The sequence below is a fragment of the Arachis ipaensis genome, chromosome B09 (assembly GCF_000816755.2).
Source record: "Arachis ipaensis cultivar K30076 chromosome B09, Araip1.1, whole genome shotgun sequence".
Taxonomy (NCBI): Eukaryota; Viridiplantae; Streptophyta; class Magnoliopsida; order Fabales; family Fabaceae; genus Arachis; species Arachis ipaensis.
Window position 1 is genome coordinate 31,816,324 of NC_029793.2, and position 25,178 is coordinate 31,841,501.

Consider the following 25,178-nt stretch of genomic DNA (forward strand, 5'->3'; position numbering starts at 1 on the left):
TAACGTTCTCGAACTCATATTTTCACTAAACGTTAACAACCCTAACGTCCTGAGCTAAAATCTCTGCCCACTTCACACTTTATCTCTGCAAGTACAGCCAAGCCCAAATGAAGAAGAGAACTGCTTCAAACTCAAGATCCAAAGGCCCAAGACTTGAAGAGCCAACTAGAAGATGTGAAGAGTAGTATATATAGGAGTAGCTTTGAATTATTTTGGGGAGTTGCTGGGAGTTGGAAAATAGCATAGAACTACTTCCTGTATTTTACTTTCTTTGCTCTTCTAGTTTTCAACATGTATTCTCCATCTTTGTTTCATTTTCTAGAGCTATGAACAACTAAACCTCTTTCATTGGGTTAGGGAGCTCTGTTGTAATTTGATGGATCAATACTAGTTTTCATTATTCTTCTTCTATCTTTTCTCTTGATTTTACTTGAAAGATTTCGATCTTCATCCAATTGGGTAGTTATCTTGGAAAAGAAACTATTCATACTTGGATCTCTTCTGAACCTTGGAAGAGGAATGAAGAGATCAAGCTAGAAATGCTTTCTCATGCTGGACCAAATTGGGTTTGGATGGATATGTGACTATAATCCTCTCAATGCTTGATTTGGGAAATGCATGTGGTATAATCAGTGATCGTACTTCATCTCTTCTCATGAGAAATTGACCAAGGAATTGGCTATTGATCAAGATTTGAGAGATTGAATTACAAGAAATTAAAATTCAATCACTTAAGATTGCCAAGGAGATCAATGAGTGCATTGATTGAGGAAGAGATGTAAATGAGATTGATCCGGAGAATGCAACATCTCCTAAGCCCAATGAACTCCCCATTTCTGATCTTACCCATTCTCTTTAATTTCTGTCATTTACATTTATGAGCAATTCCCCCATTCCCATTTAAGATTCTGCAATTTACTTTCTGTCATTTACTTTCCCGCATTTAACTTTCTGCAATTCACAACTCAATTTCTGATTCGCTCAACTAGAACATTCCTCTAATTAAAGTTGCTTGATCAATCAATCCTTGTGGGATTCGACCTCACTCTATTGTGAGTTTTTACTTGACGATAAAGTCAGTACACTTGCCGAAGGAAATTTGTTACGAGACAAGTTTTCCGTGCATCAGTCACCCCGCACCTTAATCTATGAGGTGTAGAAACTCCATCGTAGAAAATACATAAGAGAAAAAAGTCTAGGCATGGCCAAATGGCCAGCCTCCAAAACGTAACAAAAGATGATAATAGTTTCCAAGCTCTAAAATTCTAAGGACTAAACGTCTAGAGATATGAATACAATAGTAAAAAGTGCTATTTATACTAAACTAGTTACTAGGGATTACAGAAAATAAGTAACTAAGTGCAGAAATCCACTTCTGGGGCCCACTTGGTGTGTGCTTGGGCTGAGCATTGAGCTTTACACGTGCATAGGCCTTCTCTTGAGTTAAATGCCAGCTTGGATGCCAGTTTGGGTGTTTAACTCCAGTTTTGGTGCCAGTTCTGGCATTTTACACCAGAAAAGGGTCTCTGGTCGGCGTTTAGACGCCAGTTTGGGCCATCAAATCTCGGGAAAAGTATAGACTATTATACATTGCTAGAAAGACCAAGATGTCTAATTTCCAACGCAATTTAGAGCGCGCCAATTGGGCTTTTGTAGCTCCATAAAATCCACTTCGAGTGAAGGAGGGTCAGAATCCAACAGCATCTGTAGTCCTTTCTCAGCCTCTGAATCAGATTTTTGCCCAGGTCCCTCAATTTCTACCAGAAAATACCTGAAATTAAAAAAAAACACGGAAACTCATAGTAAAGTCCAGAAATATAAATTTTGTATAAAAACTAATAAAAATATAATAAAAAGTGACTAAAACATACTAAAAACTATGTAAAAATAATGCCAAAAAGGGTATAAATTATCCGCTCATCACAACACCAAACTTAAATTGTTGCTTGTCCCTAAGCAACTAAAAATAAAATAGGATAAAAAGAAGAGAATATACAATAAATTCCAAAATTATCAATGAAGATTAGTTTTAATTAGATGAGCGGGGCTAGTAGCTTTTTTGCCTCTGAACAGTTTTGGCATCTCACTTTATCCTTTGAAGTTCAGAATGATTGGCATCCATAGAAACTCAGAATTCAGATAGTGTTATTGATTCTCTTAGTTCAGTATGTTGATTCTTGAACACAACTACTTTATGAGTCTTGGCCGTGACCCTAAGCATTTTGTTTTTCCGTATTACCACCGGATACATAAATGCCACAGACACATAACTGGGTGAACCTTTTCAAATTGTGACTCAGCTTTGCTAGAGTCCCCAGTTAGAGGTGCCCAAAGCTCTTAAGCACACTCTTTTTGCTTTTGACCACGACTTTAACCGCTCATTCTCAAGCTTTTCACTTGACACCTCCACGCCATAAGCACATGGTTAGGGACAGCTTGATTTAGCCGCTTAGGCCAGGATTTTATTCCTTTGGGCCCTCCTATCCATTAATTCTCAAAGCCTTGGATCCTCTTTACCCTTGCCTTTTGGTTTAAAGGGTTATTGGCTTTTTCTGCTTGCTTTTTCTTTTTCTCTCTTTCTTTTTTTTTCTTTATTTTTTGCTTTTTTTCGCAAGCTTTTACTTTTCACTTCTTTTTCTTGCTTCAATAATCAATTTTATGATTTTTCAGATTATCAATAACATTTCTCTTTTTTCATTATTCTTTCAAGAGCCAACAATTTTAACATTCATAAACTTCACTATAAAAAATATGCATTGTTCAAGCATTCATTCAGAAAACAGAAAGTATTGCCACCACATCAAAATAATTAAACTATTTTTAGGATATAATTCAAAATTCATGTACTTCTTTTTCTTTTTCAGAAAACATTTTTCTTTTTAAGAAAGGTGAAGGATTTATGGGACATTCATAGCTTTAAGACATAGACATTAAACACTAATGATCATGTAATAAAAGACAAAAACATAACCAAAACATAAAGCATAAAAACCGAAAATAGAAAAATAAGAACAAGAAAATTAAAGAACGGGTCCACCTTAGTGACGGTCGCTTCTTCTTCCTCTTGAAGAACCAATGGAGTTCTTGAGCTCCTCTATATCTCTTCCTTGCTTTCGTTCTTCCATGTTGGAACTCAATTCTCCTAAAGAGGTGTTGAGTTGCTCACAATAGTTGTGTGGAGGGAAATACATCCCTTGAGGCATCTCAGGGATTTCTTGATGAGGGACTTCCTCATGCTCTTGTTGAGGTCCATGAGTGGGCTCTCTTGTTTGCTCCATCCTCTTTCTTGTGATGGGCTTTTAAGATGAATCTCTTCATCTCCCATGACTCAGAGGTGGAAGCAATTGCCTTCCCTTTCCTCTTTCTAGAGGTTTCTCTGACCTTAGGTGCCATTAATGGTTATGGAAAACAAAAAAGCAGAGCTTTTTCCCACACCAAAATTAAAAGGTTTGTTCATCCTCGAGCAAAAGAAGAAAGAAAGGAGTAGAAGAAGAAGAAATAGAGGAGATAGAGGGGTGTTTGGGTTTCGGTCAAGGGGGGTTTAAGTGTTTATAATGTGTGAAATTGAAGGTGGTAAGGAGGGATATTTATAGGGTAGAGAGAGAGAGTGAATTCGTGTAAAAGGGGGTTGGGTTTGGGAGGGAAATGTGTTGAATTTAAATGGTGTGGTATGTGGGGTTTTATGATGGATTTTTGGGGAATAGTGGATGGATGTGAGTGGTGAAGAGATTATGGGGAAGATGGTAAGACTTGATAGGTGAATGGTATTTGGGGAAGAGTGTTATGGAAAGGTGTGAAGAGGAGAGAAAGAGAGTTGGGGTAGGTGGGGATCCTATAGGGTCCACAGATCCTAAGGTGTTAAGGAATTATAGTATCAGCACCATTCTGGCGTTTAAACACCCTCGGTGTGCCATTTCTGGCGTTTAACGCCATCTCTGCTACCTTTTCTGGCATTAAACTCCAGACCGATGCCCCTTTTTGGCGTTTAACGCCAGCCAGACACCAGACACCCTTTTTTGGCATTAAACGCCAGTCTGTCTGCCGATTCTGGTGTTTAACACCCAGAATGCTGCAAGACTTGGCGTTAAACGCCCATTCTGCTATCCTTACTGGCGTGTAAACACCAGTAAGCCTATCCTCTAGGGTGTGCTGTTTTTGATGTTGTTTTTTATTCCGCTTTAATTTTGCAACTGTTTCTATGACTCCACATGATCATATACCTAAAGAAAACATAAAATAACAATGGAAAACAAATTTCTATAATAAATATAATTAAATAACATTGGGTTGCCTCCCAATAAGCGCTTTTTTAATGTCAATAGCTTGACAGTGAGCTCTTAGAGAGCTTCACAGAGACTCAGAGCTTAATGGTGGCCTTCTAACACTAAACTTAGAAGTTGAGTGTGGGGGCTCTGTTTGACTCTGTACTGAGAGAAGCTTTTCATGCTTTCTCTCCATGGTTACAGAAGAAGATCCTTGAGCCTTAAACACAAGGTAGTCCTCATTCAATTGAAGGACTAACTCTCCTCTGTCCACATCAATCACAGCTCTTGCTGTGGCTAGGAAGGGTCTTTCAAGGATAATGGATTCATCTTCATCCTTCCCAGTGTCTAGGATTATGAAATCAGCAGGGATGTACAGGCTTTCAACCTTCACTAAGACATCCTCTACAAGTCCATAAGCCTATTTCATTGATTTGTCTGTCATCTCTAATGAGATTTTTGCAGCTTGTACCTCAAAGATCCCTAGTTTCTCCATTACAGAGAGTGGCATGAGGTTTATTCCTGACCCCAGGTCACACAGAGCCTTCTCAAAGGTCATGGTGCCTATGGTACAAGGTATTAAGAACTTTCCGGGATCCGGTTTCTTCTGAGATAATTTCAGTTGAACCAAGGCATTCAGTTCATTGATGATCAATAGAGGTTCATCCTCCCAAGTCTCATTACCGAATAACTTGGTGTTTAGCTTCATGATTGCTCCTAGGTACTGAGCAACTTGCTCTTTTACGTGGCAAAAATTGGTGAGTTAAGAAATCATTGTAAGAGATGCGTTGCAAGTATAGTTCTTAACCAACTAAAAATCCACTTATCAATTTAGAAGGGGTTGTCACAAAATTAGAATTAAAATACTGGGAGTATGAATCCCAGGTCGTCTCCCAACGAGTTGCAGAAAGATGTGCTATTTTATTAATCAGATATTTTCCAAAAGGGGTTGAGTTTGATAGACAGAAAATTAAATCAGAGAATTTGTGTAATTTAAATAAAAACCTTGACCGGGAGTAGATTAGTCGGAAGTCCTATCCTTGTTGGAGTTTTCCCAAGATCAAAGTGATAATTGAAGGTTGCCTGCTCAGTTATCCTTTACCGGATAAAGGAAAGTTAAGCAAGTTGGAAGTCAGTTTCTATTCACAAGTTCTAATCCTCTCCCTTGGGAAGGACTAGTGTCAGTGATTAGAGGGAGACCCAACGCTAAACCCAACTATAATTTTACTCTTGAGCATTCCAACTCAAGGTCCTCCTTTCAACCAACTCCCAATCAAGTTATGGAACAACTCGCTCATTATGATCGTAAAATTCGCGAAATAAGAAAGGGAAATAAAGAAAGACATGATAAATAATAATCAAAAGGATCAATTAAAAATAAAAATAGTTCTTGTATTAATAAATTCTAAAAATAATCCAGTAGTAACTCTGAATAAATTAAGGATATAAAAGAGTAAGTGACAAGTAAGGAAACAAACTAGAATGACGAAGCCTTGACGGAGGTAATAACTCTTCTCAATATCCCAATCCAAAAAGCAATAAAATTAAAATCCTAAGAACTATGAATGTGTAGAGAGAAAACCTAGAGGAGGAGTAAATTCAGATCTAAAACTAAAATTATGCCGAATGAATGTTGTCTTTGGTCTCTGCATGTTCCCTGGCTCTAATATGCTTTTCTGGGTCAAAAACTGGGTCAAAACAGGGCCCAAAATTGTCCCCATCAAATTCTGCAGATTCTGCAGATCGCGCACGTCACGCGATCGCGTCATCCACGCGTTCGCTTCATCCAGTGTTTTGCCTTGCCACGCGTGCGCGTCGTCCACGTATTCGCATCACTTGCGCAGTTTCCAATCCATGCGTTCGCGTCAGGCACGCGAGCGCGTCACTACAATTTCCTCTAATTCGCGCGGTTGCATGAGCCATGTGTCAGCGTCCCTTCTCGCTGGTCATCTCCTCAATTTCTTGTGTTTCTTCCATTTTTGCAAGCCTCCTTTCCAATCTCCAAGTCTTTCATGCCCTATAAAGCCTGAAACACTTAACACACAGATCACGGCATCAAATGGAATAAAGGAGAATTAAAATACATAATTAAAAGTCTCTAGGAAGCAAGTTTTCAACCATAGAGTAATTTTGGGAAGGAATTGTAAATACATGTTAATTTAATGAATAAGTGGGTAAAGATTTGATAAAACCACACAATTAAACACAATATAAACCGTAAAATAATGGTTTATCAACCTCCCCACACTTAGATATTAGCATGTCCTCATGCTTAGTTGAAGGAGATAAAATAAATGAGTAGGAACATATAAAACTCATGCAATGCAATGCAACCAATACATATGAATGCAACTATATGATTCTTGTCCACTTGGTTAAAAGTAAATAAGCTCTTCAAGACAACCACAAATCAAATTCCACTAATTCAATTATTATATAGTAACAATAGATAAAAATGCAAGAAGGTAGCTCATGAAAGCGGGGAACATAGAGATTAGGCATTGAACCCTCACTGATGATGTATGTACACTCTAATCTCTCTAGTGTATAGGATAATCACTCTATCCTTCTCTAACCATGCTTTCTAATTTTTGTTCTTCTCCTAACCAATCAACAATATTTAATGTACCAATGCAAACATCATGAGGTCTTTTCAAGGTTGTAATGGGGCCAAGGTAAGGGTAAGGGTACATATATGGCTAAGTAAGCTTATAAATCAAATCTTTGATTAACCCAAGCTTTCACCTAACACACATATATATATTCTATATAACTTAAATTTCATACCTAGCTACCCAAAATTTTCCTTTCACACTCCTTACTCATGTATCAACTTTTATTTTAATTTTATCATATATGCATTGATCCTTGAATTTTAACTTGGCATTGGGGTAATTTTGTCCTCTTATTTATTTATTGAATATTTTTGGAAAATTTTTTTTTACATTAAAATAAACACAGCTTATCAATGCATATAGAATTTTTAGTTTTTCTTTTATAGTTTCACATGAGTAGGTACCCAAATTCCCATTATATTATCATGACACATTTCCTTATTATCTTTTGTTCCCACAATCTTCCCATACTCAATTAACACACAATTCTATCTCAAGCTAACCAAAGATTCAATTGGGATATATAATTGTTTTTCCGCTTAAGGCTAGCGATGTGGTAAAATAAAGAACAAATGGAATTTAAAGGCTCAAAGTGGCTAACAAAGGTAACTTAAGGGGTAGGCTTAATTTAGATAAGTAAGCTAAACAAGTAATGGCCTCAATCATATGCAAGCATATAAATATATTAAACATTGGACATATAGGATGAAACAAAATATAGATTACATCATAGAGAAGTAAACACACAAGAATAAAATATTTATGGTTAAATAATGTAACCATGTGTTTAGGCTCAAAGTCTCACAGGTTGTATGTTCTTTAGCTCAAAAACCATGTTCCAAATACAACTTCAAGCAAATTTAACATAAAAGTTTTGATTAAAATTAGTGAAATTTTGTTCTAAAAATAGGGTCTTAGAAGAAACTTATTATCTTTTCAATCAAGTAGAACATGCATGCAATTAACCTATTACTATGCAATTTATCCTATTCTACAAAAGAAAAACTAAGTAAATATCCTATTTTATTGGTGTTAGGGAAGAGAAATTACCTCCGAAAGTCAGGTACTGACCAACCTCCCCACACTTACGGCTTTGCATCGTTCTCGGTGCCATCTGTCAGGAACAAAGGTGGGCTGGTAGCATTATCTCCACAGTCGGGACCGTCATAGCTCCCTGTGCTGGTAAAGAAAGTGGAGTCCGGGGTGTCTGAGTCTCTGTATTTTCCCTTAAGTAGCTTCTTGAGGTATGTGAATCGGCGCTTGTTTCGGCGCTCTCTTAGCTTTGCTTTGCATTTCTGCCGATCCAACCTTTCAAGTATCTGATAGAGCCGTTGAGTGGTTGTAGGTGCTTGTGGTGTTGAAAGTGGAATGTCTTCAACCAGTTCAGTAGGCTGGCTTGTAGTGGCTGCTGGAGGTCTGATATATTTCCCGTTAGGGACGTACTGATCATCCCGTGGGAGCATGGCTTTGGTGTCTCTAGCTCTGTAGGAGACTCCGGCTGCTGAGATGAGATCTGAAACCAAGGCGAGAAAAGGTAAGTTGCCCGCAATTTGTACGTGTCCCATAGCATTCCGGATGTGTCTTGGTAGGTTTAGAGGCTGGTCTGTAAGGATGCACCATAGTAGAACGGCCATGTTTGCAGTGAAGGAGGACTCGTGGGTGCTCGGAAAGATGTAATGGGACATAATCTGTGCTCACACGCGAGCCTCCAAGGTAAGTGCGGAAGCCGATATTCCCTTAGGATGGGAACGATGGTATCCGTAGATCCATCTGCTACCAGGTAGTGTGATAACTCGGAGAACAGCGTCCCAGTCAAATTGGTACATCTGGCGCTTGAGTGCGGCCTCTTGAAATGCATCCAGTCCTTCTGGAGTAGGGGGAAGATCTAAAGCTCGTTGAATGGCCTCTTTCTGTAATGGAAACTTGCGTCTGACGGACATAGACAGACTGCAGGTGTGGCAGGTGGAAATTAGAGTAGAACTCGACTACCTAGGAAAGATTAACCTGTCGTGGCTGTCTTTGTAGGAAACCCCATTGTCTTCGTTCAATTTGCAGCTCAACAAATTCAGCAATACGGGTCAAGAGGATAAGAAGGTATTCGTTGTTGTAACTCCTTTCTGCCAGGATAGAGAACATCTGCTCACAGTAGCGATTGGTAAATCGTGCAGTGTCCTTTGCTGGGAAGGCTTTCTCCTTTTCATCAACCTTTATAATCCTCTTAATTCTTTTTGTTGAGGGTTTAACCGCAGTTGAAGATGGCTCTGCCACTAATGCTCGTTTGGTTCCTCTCCTTGCTGCTGTTGATTTAGGAGTAGCTTTCTCCTTGCCTTTCTTGGTGGCCATCCTAAAAGAAAGAAAAGAGAAAGTATGTTAAAATGTCAAGGGTTAGAGCTGGAAAGAGGGCGGGGAAGGTGGTAATCAATGCACATTAAAAGATGAATGATGTTAACACATGGTCATGACTACATGTGAGAAATCAACAATGGAAATATAGCAAGTGCATACGATGACAATTAAATGCAAGGTGTTTATTGGCATGCAGGCAAAGGCATGAGTAGCATAGATCAAGCATTCAATGTCCCAGTTAGATTACCAAGCTTTTCAAACTAATAACCTATTTGTAATGACAATTATATTGAATTAATATGATACGAAAAAGGGTTTTGTGAAAAGCAAGCATTTTAGAGTAGTAGGATAAAAGATATCGAAAAACAGTGCACAATGCCATACGGGCGTTTTCACAAACACATAGCATGCATGGTGAATAAGCTATTGAAAGTATTGAATTGAACATGCAAGCAACCCTTAAAAATTAATATATAATTGCCAAACAAGGCCTTAACAATCCACAAGCAAATCATAAGGAATAATAATGACCCTAATAAATTTCCAACACCAATTAAAAGAAAAAGAAAGAAAAAGAAAACATGGATAATGCAAGTAAAAAGAAAAAGAAAGGAAGAAGAAAGCATAAAAACAAGAAGAAGAATAGAAAAGTAAGGAGGGAAGAAGAAAAGAAAAACCTTGATAATGGTGGTGAGAAAAAGAGAAAGTAGAAGGTGAGAAAGAGAGAAGAAGGAAGAAAAGGGAAGAAAGAAATAAGAAGGGAAAAGAAAAAGTAGGGTTTGGGGAAGAGAAAGATAAGATATTTTGGCAGATTAGGATAAGTTGTGCGGCGCAGGCGACGCGGACGCGTGGGGTACGCGATCGCTCGGATGGCACTTATATGAATTGACGCGGTCGTGTCGGTCACGCGGACGCATGACTCGTTCCGTGCTACTGGCGCGAGGGCAGCCTCGCGCTCGCACAACTCTTTGTTCGAAACTCATTGTTGCCAAATTCCAGGGTGACGCGTTCCCGTGGTGGACGCGATCGCGTGGGTGGCCAATATTGGAATACGACGCGGACGCATGGGGTACGTGTTCGCGTGGTGAGGCTTGTGCGCCTAGCACCACTCCAGCACCACTCCAGCACAACTTTCGGCCATGCACCCTTTCTTACGTCGATTTTTAGGCCACGCGTCCGCATGGGTGATGCGGACGCATGGGAGGCATTTTTCCCAAATGACGCGGTCGCGTGGGGTTATTTGTGCCAAAGGCACGCCTCCAGCCACGCTCCCACGTGACTTTCTGTTCGATTTATTTTTCTTTCTTACTCACCTGCGATGCGGACGCGTCGGCGACGCTGTCGCGTCGCGTCCCCCCCCTCTTTTTTTTATTATGTAATATGCAAATGAAGATGTAAACTATAGGCACTAGTACTGAGAAGAGTTATTGAGAAATGAAATAAAAAAATAAAAGAAAGAAACGATCATACCATGGTGGGTTGTCTCCCACCCAGCACTTTGCTTTAACGTCCTTAAGTTGGACGCTCCACTAGCTCAGTCTTCTGCTGTGGGTGGATCCTCCAAGAGGAAGATCTCTAGCTCCTTGGTTTTCGTCACCTTCTCACCATGATATAGCTTTAAGCGATGTCCATTAAATTTGATGAATTCAGAGCTTGAAGGATGACTCAGGTGGAAAACTCCGTATGGCTCAGCCTTCTCTACTTTGTATGGACCTTCCCATCTTGATCTCAACTTGCCTAGCATGAGCCTCAGTCTAGAGTTGTAAAGTAGGACAAAGTCCCCAGGTTGGAACTCTCTCCTCTTGATGTGCTTATCATGCACAGCCTTCATCTTTTCCTTGTACAGCCTTGAGTTCTCGTAAGCTTCTAGGCGAAGGCTTTCTAATTCTTGCAGTTACAACTTCCTTTCAACTCCGGCTTTCTCAAATTCCATATTGCACTCCTTTACTGCCCAAAAAGCTTTGTGCTTTACCTCAACTGGGAGGTAACATACTTTTCCATCAACTAAGCGGAAGGGACTCATCCCAATGTGTGTCTTGTAAGCCGTTCTGTATGCCCAGAGTGCATCTTGTAGCCTGGTGCTCCAGTCTCTTCTATTAGGTTTGACTATCTTCTGCAATATACTCTTTATTTCTCTGTTAGATACCTCAGCTTGCCCATTAGTCTGGGGATGATAGGCTGTTGTCACTTTATGAACTATCCCATGCTTCTTCGGTAATCCTGTTAGTCTCCTGTTACAGAAATGGGTGCCTTGATCGCTCACGATTGCTCGTGGTGATCCAAAGCGACAAATAATGTGGTTTCTAACAAAGGAAACAACAGTGTTAGCATCATCAGTGCGGGAAGAAATTGCTTCCACCCATTTAGAAATGTAATCTACAGCTAACAATATATAAAAATAACCATTAGAATTTGGAAATGGACCCATGAAGTCAATGCCCCAAACATAAAAAATTTCACAGAAAAGCATAGTCTGTTGAGGCATCTCATCCCTCTTGGATATATTACCAAACCTTTGGCATGGGGAACAAGATTTACAAAATTCAGCAGCGTCTTTAAAAAGGGTAGGCCACCAGAATCCACAGTCTAAAATTTTTCTAGATGTTCTTTGAGGGCCAAAATGTCCTCCACTCTCAGATGAATGGCAGGCCTCTAAAATGGACTGGAATTCTGATTGAGACATACACCGTCTAATTACTTGGTCAGCGCCACATCTCCATAAATATGGGTCATCCCATATATAATATTTGGACTCACTTTTTAGCTTGTCTCTTTGATGCTTAGTAAAGTTTGGAGGAAAAGTGCGACTAACTAGATAATTAGCTACAGGTGCATACCAAGGGACTACTTCAAATACTGCTTGTAAGTTGTCGAATGGGAAATTATCATTTATAGGAGTGGAGGTATCCTTAATGTGCTCAAGAAGACTCAAGTGGTCTGCCACTAGATTTTGGTTACCACTCCTGTCCTTGATTTCTAAATCAAATTCTTGTAGTAGCAGTATCCAACGTATAAGCCTTGGTTTGGACTCCTTTTTAGTTAATAAATACTTTAGAGCTGCGTGGTCTGAGTACACTACTACTTTAGCACCAAGTAAATAGGCTCGGAATTTATCCAGAGCAAAAACAATAGCAAGAAGCTCTTTCTCAGTAGTAGTGTAATTAGACTGAGCAGCGTCTAAAGTCTTAGACGTAAAAGCAATGACGAAAGGGTCCTTACCTTCGCACTGAGCCAGCGCCGCTCCTACTGCATGATTGGAAGCATCGCACATGATTTCAAATGGCTGGCTCCAGTCTGGTCCTCTCACAATTGGAGCTTGAGTCAGGGCGGTCTTCAGTTTATCAAACGCTTGTTTGCAATCCTCACTGAACTTGAACTCAATATCTTTCTGTAGTAGTATGGATAAGGGTAGTCCTACCTTACTAAAGTCCTTAATGAATCTCCGGTAAAAATCTGCATGGTCAAAGAACGAATGGACTTCCCTCACAGAGGAGGGGTAAGGTAAACTAGAAATAACATCCACCTTTGCTGGATCTACAGAAATTCCAGTATTAGACACAACATGTCCTAGTACAATCCCTTGTTTTACCATAAAGTGACATTTTTCAAAATTCAACACAAGGTTTGTACTGACACATCTATCTAATATCCTAGATAAACTATCTAAGCAAAGGCTAAATGAATCACCATAAATGCTAAAATCATCCATAAAAACCTCCATACAGTTCTCAATAAGGTTAGAGAAAAGACTCATCATGCACCTTTGAAAAGTAGCTGGTGCATTGCATAAGCCAAAGGGCATTCTTTTATAAGCATAGGTTCCAAAAGGACATATAAAAGTAGTCTTTTCCTGATCTTCAGGCGCTATATGAATTTGAAAATAGCCTGTATAACCATCTAAAAAGCAATAATGGGATTTACCTGACAGGCGATCAAGCATCTGATCAATGAATGGCAAGTGGTAATGATCCTTGCGAGTGGCTTGGTTGAGACGCCTATAGTCAATGCAAACTCTCCATGAATTTTGCACTCTAGTTGTCAGAAGCTTTCCATGTTCATTTCTTACTGTTGTGATTCCAGACTTCTTGGGCACCACTTGTACTGGACTGGCCCATTCGCTATCTGAGATGGGGTAAATGATATCTGCTTCAAGTAGCCTGGTCACTTCTTTCTTGACAACTTCTAAGATGGTGGAATTCAGTCTTCTCTGAGGTTGACGGACGGGCTTTTCTCCCTCTTTTAGGAATATTCTGTGCTCACAAACTTGAGGGCTGATGCCTACTATATCCGCCAGGCTCCATCTAATTGCTTACCTGTGTTTTCTCAGCACACTGAGTAGCTGTTCTTCTTGTTGAGAAGTGAGTTCCCTTGCAATGATAACTGGAAACTTCTGCTTGTCCTCAAGGTAAGCATACTTGAGGTGTGGAGGGAGGGGCTTTAATTCCAATTTCTGCTCATGGCCAGGCTCTGGATTATCTGGAGCTGGTGATAATGGCAAAGTGCCATCATTGTCCTCTGAAAATTTCCCCACACTTGGACCTTGTTATGTGTACTTCTCTTCTAATTCCTCCTGGTGAACTTCAGCCACGGTTTCATCTATGATGTCACACTAGGAGATAGAATAATCATCCGGAGGGTGCTTCATAGCTTCATTTAAACTGAATTTCACCATTCTGCCATCTATTTCAAAAGAATAAGTTCTTGAAAATGCGTCCAGCTTGAACTTTGAAGTCTTCAGGAATGGTCTTCCAAGCAGGATTGATGATGGCCTTCCTGAGTCATTAGGGGGCATTTCCAGGATATAGAAGTCAATGGGAAATGTGAGTCCTTTAATCCAACAGCATCTACAGTCCTTTCTCAGCCTCTGAATCAGATTTTTGCTCAGGTCCCTCAATTTCAGCCAGAAAATACCTGAAATTAGAGAAAAACACACAAACTCTTAGTAAAGTCCAGAAATATGACTTTTGCATAAAAACTAATAAAAATATAATAAAAATTAACTAAAACATACTAAAAACTATGTAAAAATAATGCCAAGAAGGGTATAAATTATCCACTCATCACAGACCTTTCTAGATAAAATAAGTTAGTTATCTTATCTTTTATCTTTAGGTCATCTTTATCTTCTGGGGAACCGCCCTTATCTTTCTAGGCTTTAACTACCTTTAGATTGGGCTGTATCCTTTCATTTGGGCCTGTTTGGTCCCCTCTGGCGATTTGGCCGAACTCTTTAAGAAGAGGTCGGGGAATCCAGACCTGAAGAGGTCGGTTGACTTGTCTTTAATCAGCCTGGGTCGTGCAGCTCGACCCAGGACATGAACAGTGCCCCTGCTGAAGTGCGGTCTTCCTTTTGAGGTCGTATCTTTTTAGACTTCGATATCCTTTTGGAAAAGCCGAGCTCGAGCATTCTTTTGTTGATCTCATTTGTAGAACTTCTATTAGTGGATCGAATGCGGAACGTTTCCTCTTTTAATTACGGCGCGCATTTTGCTTTTTCTTGGAAACGTGCGAAGGTCAAAAACTCATTAACTCTTTGCCTTTTCCTTTGCTTTCCCTCTTTGTATCTTCATTTTGAATTTCAAAGTCTCTTTCCTCAGTTTCTCTTTTCTTTGCTTACTGCAACTTCTCCCTTCTCCTTACCCTTCTGTTTCTGGGCCTTCATGTTTTCTTTTTCCTCACTTGCAAAGGCGATCGTTGGCGTCGTTGCTTCAGTCTCTGATCGTTTATCATCTCCTTTCCACTGGAGGTTGGTTTTTCATCTTCTCTCTCTCTTTTATTTTTACACCGTTCTTTTTATGCTTGTGCTTTGTTTGGGTATGAAAAAGTTTTGATCTTACTCGGATTTGTGTTAGAAAGTTTGAATCTTTTCTGCATTGTTGTGCCTGTGATGCGCGCCTTGAGAGTTTTCCCGTTTTGTTGCTTGTTTCTGCCCCTTTTACTTGATTTTTTTATGCGTAGATCTTTTTCTGTTTGTATCTTGGAGTAATGGACTGTGAATTTGAAAAAAGGTTGCATCTTTTTTTGATGATTTCTGCATGCTTGATGTTCGCTGTTTTGCATGGACGGATCGCCATTTGTCAGAGAAGGCTTGATCTCTTTTTGTTTTTTTAGGGCTTAAACTACGAGATTTTTCTTTTTCCTGGATCCTTGCTTTGTTATTGCCTCCAGAGGATGCCCTTGGACCTTGGTGTAAGTCCTGGGGTTTCCTTTTACTGCCGTTTCTGAGTCTTTTAACATTCGCATGCTATTGTCCGAGTTATCTCCATACTTTGTCCGAGATGTCTCCTATTTCGTCTGAACTGTTTGATTAGTAACCCATTTTTCCTTTTTCTCACTGTAGGACTAGTTGACCCATGTCTTCTTGCAAAAATATTGTTGAGATGTCTAAAAAGGTCCCATATGGCATGTCTGACTGGTTGGATTCTCTTGTCTTGATGTGTGTCACTGTGGTTGATTCTGAATACTGCGCGCGACTTAGGAATCATCATAGGATTTGTAGTAGTAGAGTGATGCCCAGCACCTCTTTGGGCTACTAAATGCTTTGTAGTTAGGTTGCTCTTGATAGTGGATTTTCAGCTGATGATCCCGGGTTAGTTAACCCAAGTCACCAAGTGTTGAGGCACTCCTAAGAGCTTACTAATCCAAGCAGATCCTAGTACAAAAACATCACAGGCATATATTTCAAAGTTCAAGCTATTGGTGTCCAGCTTTCTTTCTTTTTGTTTTTCTTTTGTTTTGCCACTTTTTGGCTCTCTTTGTTCTTTCTCTTTTTTTTTTTGTTTTTCTTTCTAACCACGGAATTCAATTTAATTGAGATTCATAGACAGTAGGCCACTCTCTACTTAGAAGGAGATATCCTAGCTCTTTATTCACTAAAAGTGAGCTATTATACAATCACACACACACCACCACTTGCTTTTATTCCACTTCTAACTAACAGAGGCCATTATTCTTCACATTCAAACTGTTCTTTTTATTGAATTAAAAGATGCAGGGGACAACATATGCTTTTTGTCAAGTGAAAATGAACACACAAGCCAACATAAAAACCAGCAGCCTACAAAAACATAATTGATGCATACTACATATTGGCATTAATTCGAGAGATTGGTGATGTAAGTTCCTCCCATCTCCTCTTCCGGATCTTGTTCTTTATTTCTTGACACTCATCATCTGGCAACATGAATGGAATCTCAGGATATATTTTTTTCTCGTTCATCCATTGAATTTGCATTTGATGAGACCAAGACTTGAACTTCCATTGGTCATACTCATGTGTTTCTTCCTCTACTATTGGATCTTTTCCTTTTCGTCGTTTGGTTCTTGAGGAGGATGCCATAATCACTTGGTTGGTTGAGAGGGAATGTGAAGAGTGTTGGAGAGTTTGATGTGTGGTTGGAGGAAAAAGAGATTCGGACTGAATTTGCTAGGGAGTTATGAAGAGAAGATTAAGTGTTTGGGGTTTAAAGTAAAAGAAAAAGTTGCACAAGGCTTGTAATGTTGAGGAGTGATTCGGTCATGTGCATGGCTTGAAGGTGGTATGCTTTTATATGAGAAATAAAGGGCTAGGATGCAATTAGACATCATGGGGATCAAGGGTGTGCATGTATGGATGAATGAAGACAAAATTTGCTCCTTCCCTAGCCTTTGCCATGATCATTTTCAATGAGGGGCAGATTTCTTCCTTGAAGCATGTGATATGATTTTGTCCTTATGCTATGCTTTCTTTTGTCTTGTCCTTCTTTTCATTGAAGATTCTTTGACTTCCTAGTCATCACAACAAGACACATGCATTAGTCTTATCCCACCGTAGCAATATTATTCTTTTTAGTAAAAATATGTAAACTATCAATTCTTATCTCATGTGAACCGTGACACTTCCTTTGGGGGACACCAAACTTGATGTTTGGTCATATATAAAGAAAATGAGTTTCTTCCTCCAATTAGTGAAGTTTAAATGTTCATAAGAATTGTTTTCATCATACTTTTCTTTTTCTCTTTTTTTTTTTTTTCATGAAGGATTAATTGTATCCTTGAATTGGTGCATCAAGGTTTGATGAACACCAAACTTGCTTCTTGTCAAAGGGTTCATCACAATTAATACCTTCATCAAAAGAAAATTCTATTTATAAGGTTTTGAAAAATGACAAATGTATGATTATTGATGCATGAATTTCAGATTCTCATGAAGCTATGTAGACACCAAACTTAGTGTTCGGCTATATGCTCTATCAAGACATTTTAAGCATGTGTCATATATGGTTGGTTCAATCAAGGGAAACATGAAAATCTACTCAATTAGCTTGCTTGTAGCTCAAGAAAGTGCATAATTCTAATGAAAACTAAAGAAAAAGACTAGCTAAAATAGGCTAGGATGACTTGTCATCACTAGGGGCTCTGCCTCAATCTATTTTGTGAAATAGTCTACCCCTACGATGAGGAATTTAACTTGTCCCGATCCTTGGGGAAAGGGTCTGAGGAGGTCTAGCCCCCCATTTTACGAACGGCCAGGGTGACGTTATACTGGTGAGCTCTTCTGACAGAGCAATATGGAAGTTAGCATGCTTCTGACATGGTGGGCATGTCTTGATGAACTCTGTCGCTTCTTTGTGCAAGGTTGGCCAGAAGAATCCATCTCGGAGTACCTTTTTGGAAAGAGCTTGTGCCCCCAAGTGGTAGCAACACATGCCACTGTGTACCTCTTCTAGAACTTCCTTTGTGTTGGAGGTCGGTACACACTTTAGGAGGGGTGTCGAAATCCCTCTTCTATATAGGATGTTGCCTACTATGGTGTAGTGCTGTGCTTTTCGTACTAGCCTTTTTGCCTCATTTTTGTCTGTGGGGAGTGTCTCTATCTTGAGATATTTGATTATGGGGGTCATCCACGCTTGGTCTTGACTTGATATGGTTAGGACGTTTTCTTCCTCTGAGATTGATGGGCTTTGTAGTGTTTTCTGGATGAGGCTTCTATTATTGCCCCCTGGTTTGGTGTTGGCTAGTTTGGAGAGAGCATCAGCTCGAGCATTCTGTTCCCGAGGTATATGTTGGACCTCATACTCCCCGAGTTATCTGAGTTGTTCTTTAGTTTTTTCCAGATACTTCTTCATGGTGGGATCTTTATCTTGGTAATTCCATTCTGTTTGTGAGGTAACTATCTGGGAATCACTGAAGATGGTGATCTTTTGGACTCCTACCTCCTTAGCCAGCCTCAAACCAGCTAGTAATGCTTCGTATTTGGCTTGATTATTTGAAGCAGGGAATTTAAACTTTAGTGAGAGTTCAATTTGGGTTCGCTAATCGCTTTCTATTATCACAGCTGCACCACTCCCAATTTTGTTTGAGGAACCGTCCACATAAAGATTCCACTTTATGGGAGTTCCTGGAGTATCAGTGTATTCAGCAATGAAGTCGGCCAGATATTGTGATTTGATGGCTGTTTGAATTTCATATTGCAAATCGAATTCGGACAACTCGACTGCCCACTGGAGGTTTCTTCCAGCTAAGTCTGTCTTCTGTAGAATGCTTTTTATGGGTTGGTTGGTCCGAACCTTGATAGTGTGTGCTTGAAAGTATAGTCGGAGGCGTCGAGAAGTTAATATAAGGGCGTAGGCGAATTTTTATATTTTTTGATAGTTCAGTTCGGCCCCTTGTAGAGCCTTACTGATGAAGTAGATGGGTTGTTACCCACTTTCGTCCTCTCTGACTAGTGTTGAGGCTATTTCCTGATTTCCTACTACAAGGTATAATATGAGTGCTTCTCCCTCCCGTGGTCAGGTAAGGATGGGTGGTTGCCCCAAGAAACTTTTGAAATCTTGGAAGGCTTGCTCGTACTCTGCGGTCCATTCAAACCTCTGTCCCTTCCTTAATGTGGCATAAAAGGGAAGGGATCTTATGGCTGAACCGGCTAGAAATCGGGACAGGGCTACCAGTCTTCCGTTGAGCTGTTGTACTTCTTTGATGCAGGTTGGACTTTTCATGTCAAGTATAGCTCGGCATTTATCTGGGTTTGCCTCAATTCCTCTTTGAGTGAGCATGAAGCCCAAGAATTTGCCAGCTTCTACCGTGAAGGTGCACTTTGCGGGGTTAAGTCGCATACCATGCTTTCTTATGGTGTCGAACACTTTAGTGAGGTCGGACAATAATGATTCATCATTTTGTGTTTTTACTAGCATGTCATCTACATAAACCTCCATTAGCTTTCCAATGTGGTCGGCGAAGACTTTATTCATTAGTCTTTGATAGGTAGCTCCTGCATTCTTGAGCCCGAATGGCATGACGATATAGCAGTAATTTGCTTTTGGAGTTAGGAACGAGGTCTTTTCTTGGTCGGGTTGATACATCGAGATTTGATTGTATCCTGAATAAGCATCCATGAAGGAGAGGTACTTGTATCCGAAAGATGCATCCACTAGAGCGTCTATACTGGAAAGTGGGTAGGGATCTTTTGGGCAGGCTTTATTGAGGTCGGTGTAGTCAGTGCACATCCGCCATTTCCCATTTGACTTTTTTACCAATACGACGTTGGCTAGCCATAGTGGGTATGTTACCTCCCTTATGAACCCTGCCTCTAGTAAGGCCTGTACCTGTTCTTCCACAGCTTGGGATTTTTTTGGTCTGAGCTTCCTACGCTTCTGCTGTACTGGCCGTGACCCTGGGTATACTGCCAGTTTGTGGCACATTAGTTTGGGATCTATGCCCGGCATGTCTGCGGCCTTCCATGCAAAGAGGTCGGGGTTATCCTTAAGGAACTGTATCAGAGACTCCTTTAAGTTTCCCTTTAAGGTTGCCCCGATATTTGTCGTCTTATCCCGTGCATCACTTATTTGGACCTCTTCAGTCTCACCTTCAGGCTGCGGACGAAGTTCTTCATGAGCTCAAACTCCTCCAAGTTTGATAGTGTGGACTTCCTCCCCTTTTGGGTTGCCTTTAAGGTTTAGACTTTCATTATAACAGCGATGTGCAGTTTTTTGGGTCTCCTTTTATCGTGGCGATCCCTTCTGGGGTTGGGAACTTTGTGCATAGATGTGGAGTCGAGACCACTACAGCAAGCTGGTTCAGTGTTGTCCGACCTATTAGGGCGTTGTAAGCTGAGCTCACGTCGACTACAATGTAATCTATGTTAAGTGTCCTTGACCGGGTTCCCTTTCCAAAGGTTGTGTGTAGTGAGATATATCCAAGTGGCTGGATTGGAGTGTCTCCTAGTCCGAACAAGCTATTTGGATATGCTCTGAGGTCTTTATCCTGTAAACCGAGTTTGTCGAAGGCGAATTTAAACAAAATATCCGCGGAGCTTCCTTGGTCTACTAGTGTTCTGTGGAGATTAGCATTGGCCAATATGATGGTAATGACCATGGGTCATCATGTCCCGAGATGACTCTTGTTGCATCTTCTTGGGTAAAGGTAATTGTGGGGAGGTCAGATGACCTCTCTCTTTTCGCGACGTGATATACCTCTTAAAGGTGTCTTTTATGAGATGATTTGGAGATCCCTCCTCCTGTGAATCCTCCATTTATCATATGAACATGTCTTTCAGGAGTGTGGGGCGGTCGTTCAACCCGTCCGGCTTCTTGGTCCCTGATGCCAGGGCATTTTGGCCAATTTCACTGACCTTTTCTTTACTGTTTTTAAGGTAGTTTCATGCATTTTCTTAGAAAATAAGCTAGTTTTGGGTAGATATTCACTTACATCTTGATTCAAGCATACATTGTGCACTCTACATGATTTCATGAGAATTTTGCATGAATTATATGACAAATTAGAGGATGCATGTCTCATGATTTGGATTAGAACTTTGATGCACTTTATTGCTTGATTTCAGGACAAAGGAAGCAAGGAAGAACCACGTTAGTCTAACTAACGTGGAATGGGAGCTAGCTTGCAACGTTAATGAGAAAACTAATCGCCAATAACGCTCTCGAAGCCATCATAACCCACGTTAAGAGTCACGTTAACTATGTTAACGTGAACTCTAACATGGAAGAAAGAAAATGGAGCCAACGTTAGTGACATTTACCTTTGTCACTAACGTTAGACCAAGCTCATAAGTGGCCACGTTAAGAGCCACGTTAACTTAGTTAACGTGGACTCTAAGGTTAAGAAGCAAAAGAGAAGCCAACGTTAGTGACATTTACCTTTGTCACTAACGTTGGCCAAGCCTCCATAAGCCACGTTAACTCCCACGTTAACTTAGTTAACGTGGAAGCTAACGTGGAGAGAGTGATGCGCATAAACTAGTTATGCTACGATTTAGGAAATTGCACGATCTGCAAAATTCCTTCCGGCAAGTGCACCGGTTATCGTCAAGTAAAAACTCACAATAGAGTGAGGTCGAATCCCACAAGGATTGGTTGAGTGAGCAATTCGAATTAGAAGTGTGTTCTAGTTGAGCGGAATCAAGATTGAGATGAGAATTGCGGAATGTAAAATTGGCGGGAAAAGTAAATGACAAGAAAATTAAATGGCGGAATCTTAAATTGCATGAATTAAAGAGCAGAAACTAAATTGCTGAAATTAAAAGGGAATGGGGGTTGATTGCATGAATTGAGTTGCAGAATGTAAAGAGAAGATGGAAATCAGAATTGGGGGATTCATTGGGTTATAGGAGATATTGAGATCTCCGAATCAAAACATGTTTATCTCTTCCTCAACCAATGCGTTCATTGAATTTTGCTTGGCAATCTTATATGATTGGATCCCAATCCCTTGGCTCACCAATTCTCTCTAAAAACAAACAAATTCCCAATCCCTTGGTTTAAATGTTCATAAGAAGAGATGATGCTCGATCACTGATTATACCACACAGTTTCATGAACCACAATTTGGTAGGATTACATGTCACAATATCCATCCAAACCCCAATCCAATTCACTGTGAGAAAGCTTCTCTAGCATGAATCCTCCATTCCTTTCCCAAGGTTCCGAAGGATTCCAATTATGGGTAGTTTCTTTCCCAAGACAACTACCCAATGGAATTAGATCGAGAAGCTTTCTAACAAAATTCAAGAGAAAAGATTGAAGAAGAAGATAAACTATTATTGATTCATTGAATTACAATAGAGCTCCCTAACCCAATGAAAGGGGTTTAGTGAGTCATAGCTCTGAATTCAATTACAAAACTAAAAGAAAATGATTTCCAGTTCTCTTCCCCTCAGGGGCTGGATTCCCCTTCAATCCCCCTCAAATGCAGAAACTCAGGCCTTTAAATAGGCTCCCTAAATTACAAAATGAAAATGAAATTCAAAGCAAATTATCATGCAACCCGGTTCAATTTTTCATTTATTCCATTGTCCATTCTTCACTTCTAGCCATTCCTCTTTGCTTCAACCTTTCTCCAAGCCTTCTTCACCTATCATTGATCAACCAAACTAATCAAAGTTTTGCTCAAAATCATGAGGTATTCAATCTTCCACAATATGCAACAATTATGGCTCAAAACCTCATGAAATGGCATGAATTCACATATGGTTAGTTCAATCAAGGGAAACATGAAATTCTACTCAATTAGCTTGCTTGTAGCTCAAGAAAGTGCATAATTCTAATGAAAACTAAAGAAAAAGACTAGCTAAAATGGGTTAAGATGACTTGTCATCAGAGATCAGGAGAAAAATTACGAGTTGGTAGCGCCTGACCCTAATGTGAGAGTTTGTTTTCCTTCTCTGACTCAGGGGGAACGTCCCTTTCTTTTATGCGTATGATTACTTTTTTAGCCAAATGAACATCACCATTCATTTTACTTCCTTTAAGACCGACCTGTTATGGTCCTGCAACTTAGCTCCTTCTCAACTTCACCCGAACTCGTGGGGCTTCATAAAAATCTTCCAACTGTTGTGCCAAGAACTGGATGTCCGACCTTCTCAAACTCTCTTCCTTTACCTTTTTGTTTTGACAAAGCCTAGGACAGCTAAGAAGAAGGCTTCCTGGATTTCTTTCCGAGCTGTCCAGAGAAAGAAAGTTTTTTCTATGTACGATGAATCTTTTAGGGACTTCAAAAACTATTATTTCAAGGTCCGAGCTGTTGAAGGAGCTCGGCCTTTCTTCTTGGAACAGAATAATGAGCCTGCCTTCCCCTTATGTTGGCAAAAGAATGTGGTAGTGTCTAGGTATACTTGGGAAATGCTATATGAAATTGAGCAGCCTTTTGTGCATGTACTAGAGGAAAATTGGGGGGAGCCTCCCCATCTTGATACGAAGTAGTTTTTAGGGGATCCCTCCTTTTTTCAAGCTGAATTAGGTATCCGCCGATTTCTTTTTTAGCCTTGTCTTTATTATTTTGTTGGTTTTGTCAATCCATCTCTTTCTAATTTGCAATTTTTGGTTTTGCTGTTTTATTTTTTAGAGGTGGTGAAGACCACTGATTCCATGAAAGCTTTGAAGAGGGCGAGGAAGGTGACTACGACCCAGAACATCTCGGCCAAAGGTTCTGGGGAGGGATCTTCGAGAGTTACTCTGAGGAGGTCGACCTCGGACATCTCTGGGCCGAGGAGAGTCATACCGACCCCCAGGTTCGCCTGGCTTGTTCTTGATGCCAGGGCATTTTGGCCAGTTCCACTGACCTTTTCTTTACTGTTTTTAAGGTAGTTTCATGAATTTTCTTAGGAAATAAGCTAGTTTTGGGTAGATATTCACTTACATCTTGATTCAAGCATACAGTGTGCACTTTACATGATTTCATGAGAATTTTGCATGAATTATATGATAAATTGGATGATGCATGATCCCATGATTAAGAGCAAGACTTTGATGCACTTTGTTTGATTGATTTCAGGCTAAAAGAAGGAGAGAAGAGCCATGTTAGTGGCTACGTTAGTTACACTAACGTGGGCACTAACGTGGAAGGAAGGAAAGCCACAACGTTAGTGAGAAAAGTTAGTGGCATTAACTTTGAAGAAAGGAAATGGAGCTAACGTTAGTGACACTTAACATTATCACTAACGTTGGACCAAGCTCATAAGTGGCCACGGTAGTTGCCACGTTAACTTAGTTAACGTGGCCTCTAACGTTAATTAGTGGGAAAAGTTAGTGGCATTAACTTTGAAGAAAGGAAATGGAGCTAACGTTAGTGACACTTAACATTATCACTAACGTTGGACCAAGCTCATAAGTGGCCACGGTAGTTGCCACGTTAACTTAGTTAACGTGGCCTCTAACGTTAAGAAGAAAGGGGGAAAGCCAACGTTAGTGACATTCAACATTGTCACTAACGTTGGCCCAATTTACAACAAAGCCACGTTAACTCCCACGTTAACTTAGTTAACGTGGAAGCTAACGTGGAGAAAGGTGGTGATCGACAACGTTAGTGATACCAAACATTCTCACTAACGTTGGAGTGAACTCACAAGCCCCCAATAAGCCACGTTAACTCCCACGTTAACTTAGTTAACGTGGTAGTTAACGTGGGCAAAAGTCCCACCTGGCAGCCTGACCATGCCTTCTTCAAACACGCATAACTTGAGCCACAAAGCTCTAAATGAGGTGATTCCAGTGGCATTGGAAAGTAGGATTCCAGAGCTTTCCAAGAATATATGGCACTACATGGTTGATACTAAATTTAAGGGAGAAAATCTGCCCCGAAAGTGCAATAATGAACATGGTATCAGCCTGTATTTAGGCCAACTGACCTCTTCACCTTCCAAGAAGTATAACTCGAGTTGTAGAGCTCCAAATGATGCGCTTCCAAAGGCATTGGAAAGTAGACATCCAGGGCTTTCCAACAATGTATAATAGTATGGGGTGGACACTAAGTTTGAGCTTCAGAAACTGGCAATAATGAAGCCCTGATCGCTAGCGTTATTGGCAATCAACATTTCCAGTAACGTTGGCATATATGCCAGCGACCATGTCCACTTCAAAGGAGCATAACTTGAGCTACAGAGGTCCAATTGAGGTGATTCCAGTTGCATTAGAAAGCTGACATTTAGAGCTTTCCAATGATATATAATACTCTATAGTGGGCATGG

General features: G+C 40.2%; 1 pseudogene; it reads right to left on the reverse strand.

Moving 5' to 3' along the window:
- The window catches only part of LOC107615340, a 72,468-nt pseudogene continuing 58,391 nt past the window's right edge, over positions 11,102-25,178 (reverse strand).